Raw genomic sequence first — 18,436 nt, forward strand, 5'->3', positions numbered from 1 at the left:
TTCTCGATTCAACAGATCGGCTCCGATCAACACTAAATTCCAGCGAGTCTACTCAAACTCAGCAACTAACACGAAAATCAAACATCCAATTCAACATTCACAACTAGCTCAAGATAAATGACATCCATAATCCAAATCAACAGCAACTCAAATATGGAAAATAGAAATTTCATAAACAACGGAAATTCAACAGCAAACAGGGCCGAGCTTCGAACGGCGAAGCTCGGTGAAATTCACGACAGTAAAGTAAAATGAAAACGATTAAATTGTTTCTTCGTCCTCTGTAAGGACGGTGTTACCCACAACTGACTAGCAAAATAAACCCGAGAACACCCCACGATTTCCCAATTAAACACCCAAAGTATGTAGAAGTGAGTGAGCTAGAGCTGCAATCTGGTCATAAGGCCTCCACCCAGAAGGTCCCCTCTGATTGCATGCTTTCTTCTTTATATAGGTGTGGACATAATCTTCTAGAAGCCTTCGTAGAAATCTCCATTCTACCCTTCAGCCCCTTGATTTCCTCCGTCTTGTAATTTTTCTTCAAATTGCTCACTTATTCGCCAGTTTCCTTGGACCATGCAATTGTCCTTCTCTATTCCTGGATCTGGCGAAAACCTTCTACATATCTGGCTTAAAACATGTGTTAGACCCCGCAAATGAATGAGTTTCACCCCTATATCTATGCATGAAATTAGCCTTATCAAACTGCTCATACTTAAACCATACTTGTCCTCAAGTATAAAGACAAGAAAAAGAAATAAGGCGAATTTCAATGCATGATTATCCTATGACCAACTCTAAAAAATAAAAACTCCAAGACCTAGACATAAAACAGACTCAAAAAGAGAAAACAAACACTTAAAGAAAAACACGAAGAAAAACACATAGGCATGAACCAGCTTCAATTTTAGGCAGCCGTCCACACAAGTTTAAGGTCAATCCGATCGTCTACAGTCTCTAAATCTACCCTTCACCTTCTTCTACCTAGTCGGTCTGTCAGTTCGTCCAGATAGCCTATTGACTTTCCACTTGTTGGATTCACTCGATCACTCATTCCTCACCAGAGATGTTAGGATCGAATCGCTCTTAAGTTAATGTTACACCACTGATGCATCGGGTTAATAGCCCTCCTTTCTTTTTCCTTTTAATTTCTGGGTCAGGTTACTATTGCTTCCTGCCCTTAGGTATCCTTTTCTTTTATTCTCCTCTTTTTATATTTTCCCCTGGACTTCGTCCAGCTTATACCTCCGATTTTTTTTATTTTATATCTCCCCTGGACTTCGTCTAGCTTATACCTCCTTTTCCTGGACTTCGTCCAGCTTATACCTCCTCTTCCTGGACTTCGTCCAGCTTTTACCTCCAGAAACCCTCTTTTTTCTCCTTCAGACTCTTTTCCCTAAGCATCAAGTGGTAGCCCCCATTTTTTACAAGTCCGCTCTCAATGTATAGGCTTATAACTCACTCTTAAAGTGGGGCTTCACAACTAGGTTATCTAAGGCATCTTCTATCGTTCTTACTTCATTCAGACAGCATTCAGCTTATTAAGGGAAAAAGACATCAAAGTTGACATGCATCCTATCTTCAATTGCTCTTACTAAAGGGATCTTGCCTTATTATATCCACTAGCTCATGCGATACTTAAAAAAACTGAACCTAGAGACACCTATACGACTCCCTCCCCTCCCACTTCACTCAAGCTTGTCCCCAAGCTATCCCAGTGAAGGGGGGAAACAGGGAAGTACAAAACAGACTACAACGAAACACATAACCAGCAAAACACACACCCAAAACAAACTTCTCACACTTAGACTGAGCACCGGGCTAAGTGGGAGAAATTCCAACAAAACAAAACCACACATGCTTGAAAAGAAACAAAAACTTCTCACACTTAAACCAAAGATTGGGCTAAGTGGGAGAAGACAAGTATAAGCGCAAACAAATATATACAGAGCATGCCGGAAAAAAAAACACACAACACAAACATCAAACAAACAAACATAAGACTGAAAGAAAATAAAAGAGAAAAACAAAAAGTAGAGTTACTTGGTCAAGGGGGGTTCATTTCGGAATTTGGCTCCTTCCGGAGCCAACCTGCGGTGGAACGTATGGGCGGGTTATTTTTGCTTTCTTTCTTGCCGGCGACTCTGGCTTATCTGTCTCCTTCTCACTTGAACTGGACACTGTCTTCTTAACTGAAATGGGCTTTGAGGCAGACGGGGCGGTCAAGGGCTTTGACGATGGTGGGGGATACTGGGGAGTTGAACTTCCTGGCCCTGGCTGGGTAGGCATGTGGCTAGGCCCAGCAGGTAGTGTCGTCTGCGGCTCAGCAAAGTTCACCTTCAGCTATTTCGTCATCATCATCATTAACTGGACGGCCTCGCCATCCGATCATTTTGCGTAGATGACTTCCCTACCATGACAGTGACGCGCCCCTTGAGGGCCTGCATCTCTTCCCTGACTCCACCGAGCTCTGTCCGTATCCCACCTATTTCTTTCCTGGCGTCGCCGAGTTCCTTGCTCATCACACCCATTACCTGTCTGAATTCACCCAATTCTTTGCGCATCACACTCACTTCTGTTTTCATCTCCTCCACATCCATACTAGCTTTCGACTCACCAACATCCTACTCTAACTTGACCTGGGGCTCCAACCTGCCAACTTCGTAAAAACAAAAGTCCTTCCCATGCATGTACAACAACCCTTTGTTGAAGAAGTAGTCTACGTTGAAAACCTCCGGGGGCTCACACATATCTACCTCGGGGGCAGATTTGGCGATCTTCATTATCGTGTTGCGTTGAAGATAAGCCCCCAAAAGGTGACATGTATACGTATGACGGGAAGGGTTTGCGGCCATTTGATGACACGCCTGGGCTAGTCAGTAGCCCAAGTGCACTTTGACGTCCTTGGCCATACACCAAGTAAAGTGGAGATCTGTCGTAGTCAAGGCAGAGTTGGCTGTCCCCATAAGATTATAGCTGATAAAGGTCTGAGCAAAGCGAAGAACCCGGTTGTCGATATGAAACGCCTTCGAGTAACTAGTTTTGAACTGGCCCACCTTAGGATGGGTCACGAACTCCCAGGCTGTTTGCGGCTTGAATCCGGGCGTGCACTTTGGAGGGCCGACCATCCGATCGTTCCAGATTCCCTCATCATCATCCTTGCGAGTGAACAGTCCCATTCGGAGAGACCATTCCCGGATACTCATCTCATGTTCTTCGGTGAACAGACGGAAAGTGATCGCGTCTGCATCCAAATCTGTAGTAGACTTCAATCGAAAAGTAGAGAAGAACTCACGCGCTAGGGCCGTCGGTACTTCCGCAGTGCTATGCTTTAACAGCCAGTCAAACCCGATAGCCTCGATCTATTGCCGGAATTCCGCATCACAGTCTATCTCATTTAGTTCCTCGGGATCATAACGTTTCCCCGATTTAGCAAGCTTACCCGTGCTGCACCGTTCCTTATAAGTCGTGCCCGCTTGGGATCAGCGAACTTCCTCATCGCGTCTAGCAATCCTTTCGTGACCTATACCTCCGTAGGCTCGAAGTTTAACTCCTCCTTTGGCTCTTCAAACTCAACCTCTTCAGATGCACTGGACTGGGCAGGGTTAACTGGTTCCTTCGCGTATGGCACCTTCACGGGATGAGGAAGTGAGGCTTCAAGAGACTCGGCCCCAGTGGTTTTCTTCGACTTCTTGACCAAGGAAGGGGCTACTTGTTTACCCTTCATTTTCCTCTCCACCGCTTGGCGGTGCTCCTCCTCGGTGCTAGGTCCAGGAGAATCTGCTTTCCCGGTTTCCGTAGCCGCTAGATCCAGTACTTCCCTTCCAGTAGGTTGGGTTGTATCATCTATCTCGTCCAACAGGCTTCGCCGAGCCTGCCGCCTAGTTTTTCGTTTGTCCACCGGTGAATCTGTCCCTTCCGGAACATCTGCCAGATCCACCACTAGCTGCACCGCACCATCAACGGGTTCCGGTGTTTCTTCAGTAACGAGGCCAGCCACCTCCTCAGACAATTAAGGGGTTGCCCCGCAAGGTAAATAGTGCTTTCCCCCACCTCCAACCGTTGTTCCACTAGGGCTTCACCGCCCACAACCTGCACAGGGGTTTCCCCCTCCAAACCTTCGACAAGGGTTTCCCCTTCTACTACTCATATAACAGAAATAGGGGGTTCCCCTCCAAAACTTCACCAGAAATAACAGGGGCCTCCCCCTCAGCCTTTTCAGCCGGGGTTTCCCCCTCAGATAACCCGGCAGCAACAACAGGGGTTTCCCCCTCAAATAACCCAGCAGCAACAACAGGGGTTTCCCCCTCAACCACAAACGCCGACCTTTGGTCTTCGACCGCTAAATACTCTAACCCAATCGCCAGATCTGCCTCACCCCCCTGTTTCTTCCGCCGCGTCAGTCACGCTGGTGGGCGGCTCTGTTGTTGTCTGCAAAATGGCGTGCTGAGTCGCCAAGCTGTCGGGAATAGTGGGTGGTAGTGTTGAAACGGTAGTTGCGGCGGACGGTGTGGTTTGCCCCATCATTGCTGTAAACATGGCCAAGGCTTTCATCGCCTCCTCAGGACCGCCAAAATTCTGCATTAGGTCGGACATAAACGCTGCCGCAGCGGCGTCGGCAGATGTGGTAGGTTTCCCGGCTGACGATTTGTTGTCCATGACTTGAATCTGAAAAAACACATAAAAAAAACTTGGAATAAAATTTTAACTAGGGTTAAAGAAAGGTGGGTTTCACGAGAGAGAGAACTTTTGGGGATTTTTAGAGTGAGAGAGTGTTTGTTTTTAGAAATAAAGAATAAGGAGGGAAAATAGGTATTAGATAGGAATGGGAGCGGTTTGCAGGTGGTTGCAGACATGAGGTCAGCAACCGTACGCCTTCCCATAAAGTGCAAATTTGAAATTCGAATTGTACCGCTTCCCTCTCAAATTAAAACTCTCTGCCCCATGTAAACACTCTTCTCTGCCACACCACACTTAGAGAAAAACAACAAAAATGAAACGCCAGGTTCCCAGGTCAAGGATTTAAAATATGACAAAATAATTTCCCTAAGGAAATCTGGCATTCTGAAAATATTTTTGGAAGATTAGAATTTTTTCTTTGTTTGGAAAAAATTTTTTATTTAGGAAAGCAAGTAAATTATTTACACATTCAATTTGGCACTCTCGAGATTCCCTGGTTCAGTGAATAGATATAAACATCATCCCAATTTACCTGACCCAGGAATTCATCGAGAGCACTGCTTGCTAAACTAATTAGGCGATAATGGAGAGTGTGCATAGTGGCATTTCCTCCACTACACACAACTCAGAATTATCCCTAAAAGCCTTTACCCTGTGACCATTAACAAGAAATGGAGTAGAGTTTGAGGTACTGCCCTGAATTTCCACAGCTCCGTTTGCTCGAAGGCCAACAACAGTGTATGGCCCTACCCATTTGAACTTTAGCTTCCCAGGCATCAGTTTGAGCCTAGATTGAAAAAAGAGTACCTTCTGCCCTACCTGGAGTTCCTTGACCCAGAGATTTTTATCGTGCCAGAGCCTTGTCTTCTCCTTATACCACATTGCGGACTCATATGACTCCAGTCTCAATTCTTCCAACTCTTGAAGTTGCAATTTCCTCTCTTCCTCACAAGACTGGGGTATCATGTTAATCTCCTTGACAGCCCAGTATGCTCTGTGCTCCACTCCTACAGGCAGATGGCACATCTTTCCAAAAACCAACCTGTAGGGTGACATTCCAATAGACGTTTTGTATGTTGTCCGGTAAGCCCACAATGCATCTCCTAGTCTCTTACTCCAGTCCTTCCTTGACGGATTCACCGTTTTATCCAATATCGTCTTTATCTCCCTGTTGGAGATTTTGGCATGTCCATTAGACTGAGGATGATACAGGGTAGAAAACCTATGGTGGACCCCGTATTTCCTCATCAGAGCTTCTATTGTCCTGTTACGGAAGTGCGTCCCTTGGTCAGAAATAATTGCGCGCGGCACCCCGTATCTATTAAAGATGTTGGCTCCAAGGAACTTGGCCACTTCTTTGGCTTCGCAGGACGTGGTGGCCTTTGCTTCTATCCACTTCGAAACATAATCTACAGCCACAAGTATGTAAGTATTCCCATACGAAGATGGAAATGGACCCATGAAGTCCATACCCCAACTTTCGAAGATCTCACATACGATCACTGGGACCTGCGGCATTTCATCCCTCTTAGAAATTCCCCCTGTCTGCTGGCATCTCTCACAGCTCTGACAAAACTCAAAAGCATCCTTATGCAACGTAGGCCAGTAAAAACCGCTATCTAACACCTTCCTTGCAGTCTTCCTAGGTCCAAAGTGACCTCCACAAGCTAAGGCATGGCAATGATTCAGCACATCCCTCTGTTCTCATTCTGGAATACACCTCCTAATCACCTGGTCAGCTCCCATTCTCCATAGATACGGGTCGTCCCAAAAATAGTACTTGGCTTCACTTTTCAATTTCATCTTCTGGGCCCGGGTGCTTTCTTGATGACTGGGTACTTCTCCAGTGACCAAGGCTCGGCGTTCAGTTGACAATTCCTCTTTTCATAATCTCCTGGACCTGTTAACGCCATCATCATCTCCCAACAGATGGGTCTGGGAAATGTTCCTATACAGTACAGATGCTCCTCCGGGAATGCATCAGGTATAGCTTCATCCGTCTCTCCTTGGAAAATCATGCTCAAGTGATCAGCCACTTTGTTTTCTGACCCCTTTTTGTCTCGAACTTCCCAATCAAATTCCTACAAAAGTAACACCCAACGGATTAATCTTGGCTTGGATTCTTTCTTCGCCAATAAGTACTTGATAGCCGCGTGGTCAGTGAAGACTATCACTCTCTACCCTAGCATGTACGGGCGAAACTTCTCAAACGAGTATACTACCGCCAGCATTTCTTTTTCCGTGGTGTCATAGTTCTTCTGGGCTTGATTGATTGTTTTCGATGCATAAAAAATCATATAGCTTTTCCCATCGATTCTTTGACCTAGTACTGCCCCCACTGTGTAATCACTTGCGTCGCACATTATTTCAAACGGTAAACTCCAGTCTGGTGCTCTGATAATAGGGGCAGAGACTAGTTTATCCTTTAGTAGCTGAAAAGCTTCCTTGCACCCCTCATCGAAAGCGAAATCAACTTCATTATGCAATAAATGGGTGAGTGGTTGGGCAATCCTCGCAAAATCCTTAATGAATCTTCTGTAGAAACCCGCATGACCTAGGAATCCTCTAACTTCTTTCTGATTCGTAGGGTAAGGCAATTTTGAGATCACATCAATCTTCTGTAGAAACCCGCCGAGCCTTGGTTCGCAGACCATAAAGTGGCATTTCTTGAAATTTAAAACCAAATACTTTTCCTGGCACCTCCTCAACACTATATCCAAACTTGCTAGACAGGAGTCAAAAGAATTCCCATACACAGTGAAATCATCCATGAAAATTTCGATACAATCCTCCAATAAATCCGAGAAGATACTCATCATATACCATTGAAAAGTGCCTAGCGCATTGCATAGACCGAACGACATTCTTCTATAAGCATACGTGCCAAAGGGACACGTAAATATAGTCTTCTCTTGATCTTCAGGATCTACGTAGATCTGGAAGTATCCACTGTATCCATCAAGGAAACAGAAATATTGCTTGCTTGCCAAACGCTCCAGCATCTGATCAATAAAAGGTAAGGGAAAATGATCTTTCCTCGTCGCTTCATTCAACTTTCTATAATCGATGCACATCCTCCACCAAGTAACTAGTCGAGTGGGCACCAGCTCGTTCTTGTCATTCTTGACCACCTGTATTCCTGACTTTTTAGGTACCATATGGACCGGACTAACCCATTCACTATCAGGTATGGAGTAAATGATTCCCAGCGAAAGCAGCTTCAAAACTTCATCTCTCATGTTCGAATTTAGCTTGCGTTGTGGATCTCTACAGGCATTCGCATCTTCCTCTAGCCTAATGTGGTGCATGCAAAGATCAGGACTGATTCCTACCAAATCGGAGAGAGTCCATCCTATGGCTTTCTTGTTTCTTCTGATTACATTATGCAATTCCTCCTCCTGTTCCTTGGTCAAGTTGCTGTTGATGTTAACGGGAAAAGTCTCATTCTCTTCTAGATAAGCATACTTGAGGCCTGGTGGGAGCACTTTCAGTTCTTTCCTCAGGGTGTTTGCCTCTTGGGGCAATGGATTTTTCTCTGTTCCATCAGATATCATTTCTTCCCCTGACCTAGAAGAACCTTCCACGCTCGCCACGTGAGGTGCCCTCCTTGACTTAGCTACTCCTGGATTTGTACAGAACTCTGAAATAGCTTCGACCAGCTCCTCATCTGTCAAATCTTTTGTGTTCATTGCCTCGCACCATCCAGCTACCTCTCTATCAATAGAGTGACTTAATTCTGAATTAACCACCTGCTCCTGCATCAACTCAGTCTCAAGATATTCCTGGACCAGGGGGTTAATAACATCGATAGCATGCAAATTTTCAACATCTAAAGGTTTCTTCATTGCTTCGTCGATGCTAAATGTATATTTATCCCCATTATAATCCAGGCATATGGTCCCATCAAAAACATCAATTATGGTCTTAGCGGTACGGAGAAAAGGTCTTCCTAGAAGCACACCGCTAGACTCAGCAGATTCATTATCACTCATTTTAATAACATGGAAATCGGTCGGATACAGAAAATTATGCACTTTGACAATAACATTTTCTAAAACTCCCTCTGGACAAATACACGACCTATCTGCCAATTGAATTACCACTTTTGTATCGACCATCCCTACTCCTACCAACTTCTTGTAAATGGAAAGCGGTAAAACATTTATCGATGCCCCTAAATCACACATGGCATGCTCAATTCTGACGTCACTGATTGAAATAGGCAAGGTAAACATACCTGGGTCAGTGCATTTTGATGGCATCCTTCGCTTCTGAATCACTGCTGATACATTTTCTCCAATCAGAATCTTCCCGTTGGGTCTCGTCTTTCCAGCTATAAACTCCTTAATGAATTTGCTGAAGACTGGCAACTTCAAGGCTTGTAGAAACGGTAAATTAATCTCCAACTTCCTGAAAATGTCCATGAAGTCTACCGGTTCTTTCTTCTTTTTCTTAGCTTCCCCTCGACTAGGGAATGGTTTCAGTAGTTTCCCTGCTCCAGTAGATCCTCCAGCTGAGGGCTCACTAGTTCCTTTTCTCACCTCCTCATTCTCTACTTCCGGCTCTGGATCTATGAAAAATGGCTCTGCTTCTTTAGGTAATGGCTTCTCCAAATCTCCTGCCCTAAGGTCATCTGGTCTAACGGAACTGCTTCCTTTTAAGTTCCCAGGTCTAGAGGTTGTACCCTTTTCGTCCCTGCTTCCTGTGGGGTTTGTCTCCTCATTCGTCCTCATCTCTGGACCTTCATACCCCTTTCCGGATCTTAAAGTGATCAGACTAATGTTAGCTCTATCTGGCGGCCTTACTGAGGTAGGGATCTTCCCTTCGTTCCCTCGCATCTCGCTCAAGGAAGTTGCTATCTGAGACAGTTGTTTTGCCAACATATCCATTGCCACCTTTTGCTCCTGTTGAGCATCCTGAAGCTTGTGGACTACGTCATTGTTCGATTGCAAGTTGTTCTGCATATGTTGTTGCGAACTGACGAGGTCATGCACCATTTCATCCAGATTCCTTGGTGGTTTAGAATTAGACTGGCCAGGACTTGGTCCTGGACCCAGATGCGGACCACTTCCTTGATTCTGGCGGAAGTTTCCTTGACCTCCTGAATTGTTGTTATACTGATTTCCTGGCCCTTGGTAGTTGGTTTGGAAATTCCTTTGGTGCGGTGGTACGTAAGAGTTCCCTTGATGGTTTTGGTTCCTGTTCCCCCAATTCGGATGATCTCCCTGGTTTCGATTATTCCAGTTGCTCTGCCCCTCTTGACTCTTTCCAGAATAGTTACCCTGCCTCTCGGGCTGAGGTGCAAACTGGATACTCTGTTGTGGTGCTGGCTGGCTCTGTTCGTTGTCCGACCATCTAAAATTGAGATGGTTCCTCCAGGGTGCGTCTCTTTGTCTTCCAGGATTCCAACTTCCGTCGGGATTCCAGCTTCCCATCGCATTAGCTTGGGCCTGATACTCTCCTTCCTGAGGTCCATAATATTGCTGAAGTTGACTATCTCCTAGACCCGGAGGTTTTTCCTTTGCTTGTGAGGTTGGTAGTTTGGTCTTCTCGATTGCGTTCAACAGTGCTTTCTCAAGCCTGCCGATCCTTGCCTCTACCTTCTCATCATCTTGCTCCCTCATCGCATTCACTGACCCTCTCTTCACAAAATTCCTTGGGTTATCGTATGCCTTCTTGGCATCTATCAATTTCCCCAGGATCTCTCTTGCTTCGTTTCCCTTCTTCCTTGTAAAATTTCCCCCGCTCGAGGAGTTCATTAAATCCTTTGACTCAGGGTTTGCTCCTTCATAGAATAGATAATAGGTCTCTGCCTCTATCATCCTGTGATTTGGGCACGCATCCAACAACACTTTGAACCTCGACCAATATTGACTCAACGACTCGTCGTAGTCCTGCTTACTCTCCACTATTTCTTTCTTCAGAGCATTTGTTTTGTTGGAAGGGAAAAAGTAATCAAGGAACTCCAATTTGAAATCCCTCCATGTGCGGATAGAATCCGGGGGTAACCTTAATAACCACGTGTTGGCTTCCCCCTTCAAGGCAAAAGGAACCGCTCGCAGGGGATAGTCCTCCTCTGTTGCATCATTTGGCCTCTTTTGAATGCTACACAATTTGCTGAATTCATTCAAGAACTCGTACGGGCACTCATTCCTGTGTCCAGAGAATGTGGGTAGGATACCGAGCACGTTCGTCTTGATCTCAATGGACCTCTGTCGTGGATTCATCACTATGGCTTGAGCTGGCTCTCCATCTAGATGAGCAGTGAGCGAACCGATCTCTGGATCTGGATCGATTATGTTCGCCATGTCCCCTATTTCTTCCTCCTATGTACTTGTTTCCGAAGACGATTTAGGATTCTCCCTTCCTGACGAGTTCCAATCCTCTTCACATTCCGAACCAAACGGAAATGGATCTCCCATAGATAATCTCGATCTAGTGGTGACCGTAGATGCTGTGTCCTTGACCTGCCAAATAAACTGATCGTTCCTCCACTCAGATGAGTCACCACAGTGTCCAAACCGCGAGCCTCTGCTCATAAACTGAAAAATAAAGAAAGAAAAAAAGAAAAAGAAATTAAAACTATGTACGCCAAAATCCTCTAAACACAATCACAAATTACGCCACACATCCCCGACAACGGCGCCATTCGAAATGGCCGCTTGTCGTGTGAGTGTATGTGTAATAAACTTCTAGGTCGAGCTACCAAGTCCAATGAATCCACTAAACACTAGGTCTAGGAACTCAAGGTGACACGGAAGACTCTGTCTCTGAACACACAAACTCTTGCGTTTCAAAGATCCCTCAACCCGTTATACTATAGATTAGTACAGAGAAGCAGGGGTCAATCCCATGAAGATGGACGCGTAAGAAAGCATCTAGAGACTTTGGTTTAGAAAGTGGCTGCTGCCACGCAAATTTGGGTTGAGGTATAACTACGGCTAGACCTAGGCACAAAATCAAACACTAGACCTAGGAAACTGTAAACGTCATGCTGAGATCGAGCATCCTTAGAGCTACGTAATTTTAAACTAACTTCCTAGACCGAGCAACAATTACCAACTATAGCTAAACAGAACGCAAATAAAAGTGGGGACCAACTCCCAGAAATATCAAGTACGGAAGAAAAGCTGCAACTAACTAACTAAGGATTTAACTAACAGCAACATGCATCTCATCGGATAAATCATATACGAATATGAAGAAAACATAGCACATACCCAGATAATAACAGAATATAGAAGTTCGGACTTCGGAAACTTGCGACTAGCCGGAAATAAAACAGATCTACATATAATAGACGGAATGAAATGAACACACGAAAACTAGGCATGAATCACGATCACTCTGTTTCAGCTTTAACGTCGGATGCTTAATCCACTCCGGATCCAAGCAATCCGGTCCCAACAACAACCAGAATCAACTCCATGATTCTCGATTCAACAGATCTGCTCCGATCAACACTAAATTCCAGCGAGTCTACTCAAACTCAGCAACCAACACGAAAATCAAACATCCAATTCAACATTCACAACTAGCTCAAGATAAATGACACCCATAATTGAAATCAACAGCAACTCAAATATGGAAAACAGAAATTTCATAAACAACGGAAATTTAACAGCAAACAGGGCCGAGCTTCGAACGGCGAAGCTCGGTGAAATTCACGACAGTAAAGTAAAATGAAAACGACTAAATTGTTTCTTCGCCCTCTGTAAGGACGATGTTACCCACTACTGACTAGCAAAATAAACCCGAGAACACCCCACGATTCCCGATTAAACCCAAAGTATGTAGAAGTGAGTGAGCTAGAGCTGCAATTTGGTCATAAGGCCTCCACCCAGAAGGTCCCCTCTGATTGCATGCTTTCTTCTTTATATAGGTGTGGAAATAATCTTCTAGAAGCCTTCGTAGAAATCTCCATTCTACCCTTCAGCCCCTTGATTTCCTCTGTCTTGTAATTTTTCTTCAAATTGCTCACTTATTCGTCAGTTTCCTTGGACCATGCAATTGTCCTTCTCTATTCCTGGATTTGGCGAAAACCTTCTGCATATCTGGCTTAAAACATGTGTTAGACCCCGCAAATGAATGAGTTTCACCCATATATCTATGCATGAAATTAGCCTTATCAACCATCCACAGTGTTCTCCTCAATTTCTGCACTGTTAGTATCAACAGTAGTATCTTCTTCAAAGATTGGTTCCAGACATACCTCGGATATTGGTCGAGAAGGAACGGAAGGGCGCGTTTGAGCTGACACTAGAGAGCTTTGCTCGGCGGCAGTAACAACTACCTCTGTTGGCTCTTCAATTGAAGGGCTTGGAGGTGACACAAACCAACTTAGACAGTCTCCATAATTATTTTCAGTATTTTTCTCCTCCTGACTGCTAAGGTGGTATGGGTAAAGGAACTCGGTTCCCAAGAAATTGCAGTTTATGAAACACACATTTGGTTGCACACGGGGAAAGCTTGGTTCTCTCATGTTTGGGAACATGGACATTGATAGTGTATCCAAAGGCCTTTGGTGACATGCTAAGGGATTCTGGTATTTTGGCTTGTTTGGAAATGATGTCAAGAGGTATTTTCATTTTTAGGATTTTGGTAGGCAATCTGTTTATGTGGTAAATGGAGGTAGCTGCAGCCTCAGGCCAAAGGAAGGTTGGGACTTTGGATTCAGTCATGAGGGCACATGTTACTTTTAGAATGGTTCGGTTTTTCCTCTCAATCACGATATCCCTTGCTGCCCGATTCTGGTGGGTCGTTGTTGATATGGGAATATCCCCTCTTGCTAGTACTCTACCTCGTATATATCTTTTGATATGTTTTTCAAACTCTTTAATCTTTATTCGACCTTTGAATAAACAAAATTTATAGTTTTTCATACTTATAAAATAAGACTAAATTGGAAGAAAGACAGACCTATGATTTGAAAGTCAAAAATTTTAAATACCTCACTGCAATATTTTGAAATTTCAATAAAGAAACTTAGATTTTTTGTTTTATATTTAATCCTTTATTTATATAGTTATAATAAGTCAATCAAGATTAATGTATGTTGAATTGAGTCACACCTATTTGAGGTGTATTTAATCAAATTAAAATAAACTCTAATTTAATTAAAGTCCAAACAAATATTATAATCAGTTATTAGGGTAATGTTAATAAGCAATATGTAACAAAAATAAATTATTATTCTCTCTATCTCTTAAATTTTATCATATTTCGGTTGTCAGGATTATGTTTGAGAAAATAATCTGACTCTTTAAATTTTAAATTCCTATGTTTGTTTCGGTTTTTAATCAAACTGGGAATCAGAATGAATAAGGAAAGTTAGTACAACTTTCTAGGATTCTGAATCCTAACTTTTATTGGGTATTCTTTTTCCCAGTTTTAGGATTCTTACATATTTAATACAATATATTATTATTGTTATTATTATTAATCAAAATATTTTAAAAATAATTTAAAATTATAAATCATACTCAATTGCAGTGTAATAAATAACTATTATCAGAATTATAATCGTATTATTATAATATTTATACATATTTGTTATTATCATAATAATAAATAAATTATATAATAATAAATACTAATTATTATTTTATAAATTAATATCTAATCAATAAAATCGTAGTAAAATTATACTCCATCTATTCCACTACAAGTGAGGCGTTTCTTTTTGGCCGTAGTTTTGCGAAGATAATAATAAATAGTTAAAGTGAAGAGAAAATAAAATAAGAGAGAGAATAGTATAGAAAAGAGTCGTATATACATTATTATCTTACTTGCTTTACTTTATCTCTACTCTAACTATTTATTATTATTTTTGCAAAACAACGTCCGATTTGGAGCGCCTCACTTGTAGCGGGACTGAGGGAGTAACATTTATTCAATTATAATATTCGTAATATTATAATTATAATAATAATCATATTTATTTTTATAATCATTTATGATTATAATACTCCATATAACTATAATTATTATTATATATTATGATGGATGATTCATATTTAAACTATCCCTCATAAAAATAAATAGTATAATAATGTAATTATTATCATTTGTAATTAATAATTTATTAAAAATTTTGTATTATTATTCTTTTTTATATATAAAAAATTAATAAATATATTTTTGGTTTGGTGTTTCAATCAAATATAAAATTTAAAATATAGATATTTCCAAACACATGAAAGTAAAGTTATTAGGAATCATATTCACCGGATTCATTTTCCCAGTAATCATTTTCCTTGCCAACTTTACTTTTTCGTCAACCAAACATGGCCGTAATGGAAAGTGAGTTTAAAAAGTTAGTGAAAGGTGAGTCCTATTTTTATATATTAGTTTTATAATACAATGTGAGTGATAATGAGTTAGTGGAATATGAGATCCACTAAAAAATCGTAAAAAGTGAAATATGAAAAATTTGGTGGGACGGGCGGAAATAAAAAAAAATATGACAAACTTTCTGAGACGGATGGAGTATTAGCAAACTCCAAACTACTCCATGATCTATACCGTTAGATTTCAAAATTTGATGTCAACAGATGACAAATAACGTCAACAGAAAATGTCAACACAATGTCAACATTGTCGTCCGATTGATATTGTGTTGACATCTTCTGTTGACGTTATTTGTCATCTGTTGACATCAAATCTTGAAATCTAACAGTCAAGATCATAGTTTGAACTTTGTAGGAAATATGCAGTTTGCATTTTATCACTACCCTATATATAATTCAAACACTTAAAATAATACCTTGAGACGTATTCCCATTTTTGGATTGTTTTAATATAGTAGAGTCATTTCTGTTTTTGGCAAACACTTCTTTCTCACTCTTATTCTACTTTCTTTTTCTCTCTCATACTTTTCTATTTTTTATACTTTATTCTCTCTATTTTAATCTTTAACATATTAATTTTTTAAATTTTGTACTTAAAAGAAATGTATAATTGGTACAGAGTAACTCAACCATATTGACACTCACGCGTAAAAAATTACTATTAACTAATGTGGAATAAGTAACAATTGTAAAAATATTCTCTTTCCTCATTTTTACCCCTTTCTATAATTAATTGACTAGACTTGCCACAAATTTTTTTATTATAGAGCGAGTCTATAAATATATAAAGTCACAGTTTTTTGGACCTATTTTTACCGCCAAACTTCATGAAATGTAAGCAGACCATATTGTATACACTATGGAACATAAATGTAGCGTAGATTGTGCATGTTGAGGATTCTCCACCGCCATTCTGCATAAAAAATGTGTTCTAGGCTCAAAAGCTAGCTTTCTGCCACTAAATATATTGGCCCAATAGTTAAAATGCTGGATTCTATTCTGCTTCATTTATTGACCAACTCTGGTATACATGTTGATTCATTGGTTTTTAATGTGTAGTGGTAACATATTATTAAGACTAATTATTTAATAATCCTATATAGCAATCAGTCAGAGAGTAAGTCTGCCACATGAAATTGTAATACACAATATCTTTGATTTGGATTTAAATCTGTTGTGTAACATAATAAACCATAAATAAATTATGCTATTACACGGTATCAACAATCTATCAAAATAGATTTCAAATTTTGAAATTGTGGTGCCCAAAACCACCAAATTCTTCTATAAATACTATCCTCAAGCAAGAGATGCACAAGCCCTCTAAAATCTCCATTCATTTTATGGCTTTGTATCGTTTCTATTTTTATTTATTTTTATTATTTGTCTCATTCATTTTCATATAGAGCATTTGTTTTGATTTAGCATTTGATTGGTCACTATTTCTTTTCCTTTTTGTTTGCTTCAATTACATATTTTATTTTATTTCTTGATTTTATTTCTTATTTATCTTATTGTTTTCATATAGAGCTTTTGTTTTAGCATTTGATTAGTTACATTTTTTCCTTTTTATTTGCTTCTAATACATATTTTAATTTTCCATCTCTTTTCACTCCTATCTGTTATACCTTAATATTTTAACTGGAAATATACATATACATTATCTTTCTATTACTAACTTTAAGAATGTATAATTAATGATTGTTTTCTTCATTCGAAATATTCATCCGTCCAGCACTTTTGTAATTAAAGTTAGGTGAATAACGTCACATGAAGAACCTAAAGCAGGCATCTAATCATAGACCTGCCCACGGTTCATGAACCGGCGATTTTGGTTCAGAACCGCTGGTTCCAGTTTTGGGAAATATAGAACCGGAACCGAACCGTGAGGCTGTTTCACAGTTTCAGTTCCGAACCGTCGGTTTTCGGACAGTTCATAGCGGTTTAGTTCGGTTTCGCGGTTTCACAGTTTTTTTCCTTAATTTTTTTTGCCATGTAGTTTGAAATCATAAAATAAATTGGAACAAGGAAATTGATAGTTTAAATTGAATTAAGACAAGTAAGGTGAAAATGATATCAAATTTACAATTTACATATACAAATTACAATATGATAAATTAACAAACAAATTACAATGTGATATAATTTACAAACAAATTACAAAGTGATATAAATAGGGGGAAATGGGTCCAATTAGAATTTAAAATCAACATTTAAAAAAATAAAAATAAATAAATAAATAAAAGAAATGGTGTTTTGTGCAATCAATTTTTAATAGTGCAACCATCACCCACCGCCAACCAATTTGTTTTGAAGACTCAACTAATCAATTTTGAAGACTACAAATTCATTAACCAATGCTAATTAGAGTATTATGCTTTATTTAAAGTAATCGATTTTTCTATGTTTTATTAAACAATGCTTGATAAATATTTATTAATAATGATCCATGCTCCATGGACTCCATACATAAAAGACCGTGTTAATTAATAAAATCGGAAATAGTATTATAAAGTTATTACCATAATCAATAGTCCATACTCCATAGACTCCATCTTGTAATTTAGTTTATTTTTATTTTATTATCTGTTCTCTTATGTTTTCCAAATTACAATCCAATTTTACCTAATAGTATTATAAAGTTATTTTTGCTGCAAATTTGTCCCGTATTATTATTTCCACGGATATTACCAGATCAAAAAATGAAAGTTACTTATAAAAGTATAAAACTAAAAACCGGATCATTCAACAATGTTTTATTTAATGGAGTATAGTTTTAATATAAGGATTAACTATGTTTAAATTTATCATTGCATTGGCGGTTGGTTCGGTCGCGATTTCGGTTCGAAAAATTTGAAACATAAACCGAACCACGGTTCTAAAACTCACAGTTTCGGTTCAGGATATTTCTCGCGGTTTTGGTTTGGAACCGTAACCAACGATTACGGTTTCGGTTTTAACCACCGGTTCGGTAAACCTTGGGCAGCTGTATCAAATCATTTGATTGTGTTTGCAAGTATGTCATTGCGTAGAACAACAATTATGTTTTTATTTCATTGCACTTTTGAGATAAAATAATGCACTTTTCGATCCAGCCGATTCATGGCCAACATTTTAGATAAGTTTCATCATATGTAGGCGAGGATGTCGTATTTGAGCTTTGAAAGTTGTTTTATATTATGTTTTGTGTGGTTAGAAAAGTATAAAGAGTACTGTAAATTACTCTTATCTTTTTGAGAGAAATTTGTCTCTGTATCTTTCTATCCTTAAGTCATGAATCATAGTGGAAATTATCAAATAAGTAATTTTTTAAAAATTAAATAACCTATTTGTCTCTCCATAAGACATAAATCATAAAATTATCAAATATCTTTTAAAAATATAAATAATTGATTAATAGAGAGACA

The sequence above is a fragment of the Salvia splendens genome, chromosome 22 (assembly GCF_004379255.2).
Source record: "Salvia splendens isolate huo1 chromosome 22, SspV2, whole genome shotgun sequence".
NCBI classification, from domain to species: domain Eukaryota; kingdom Viridiplantae; phylum Streptophyta; class Magnoliopsida; order Lamiales; family Lamiaceae; genus Salvia; species Salvia splendens.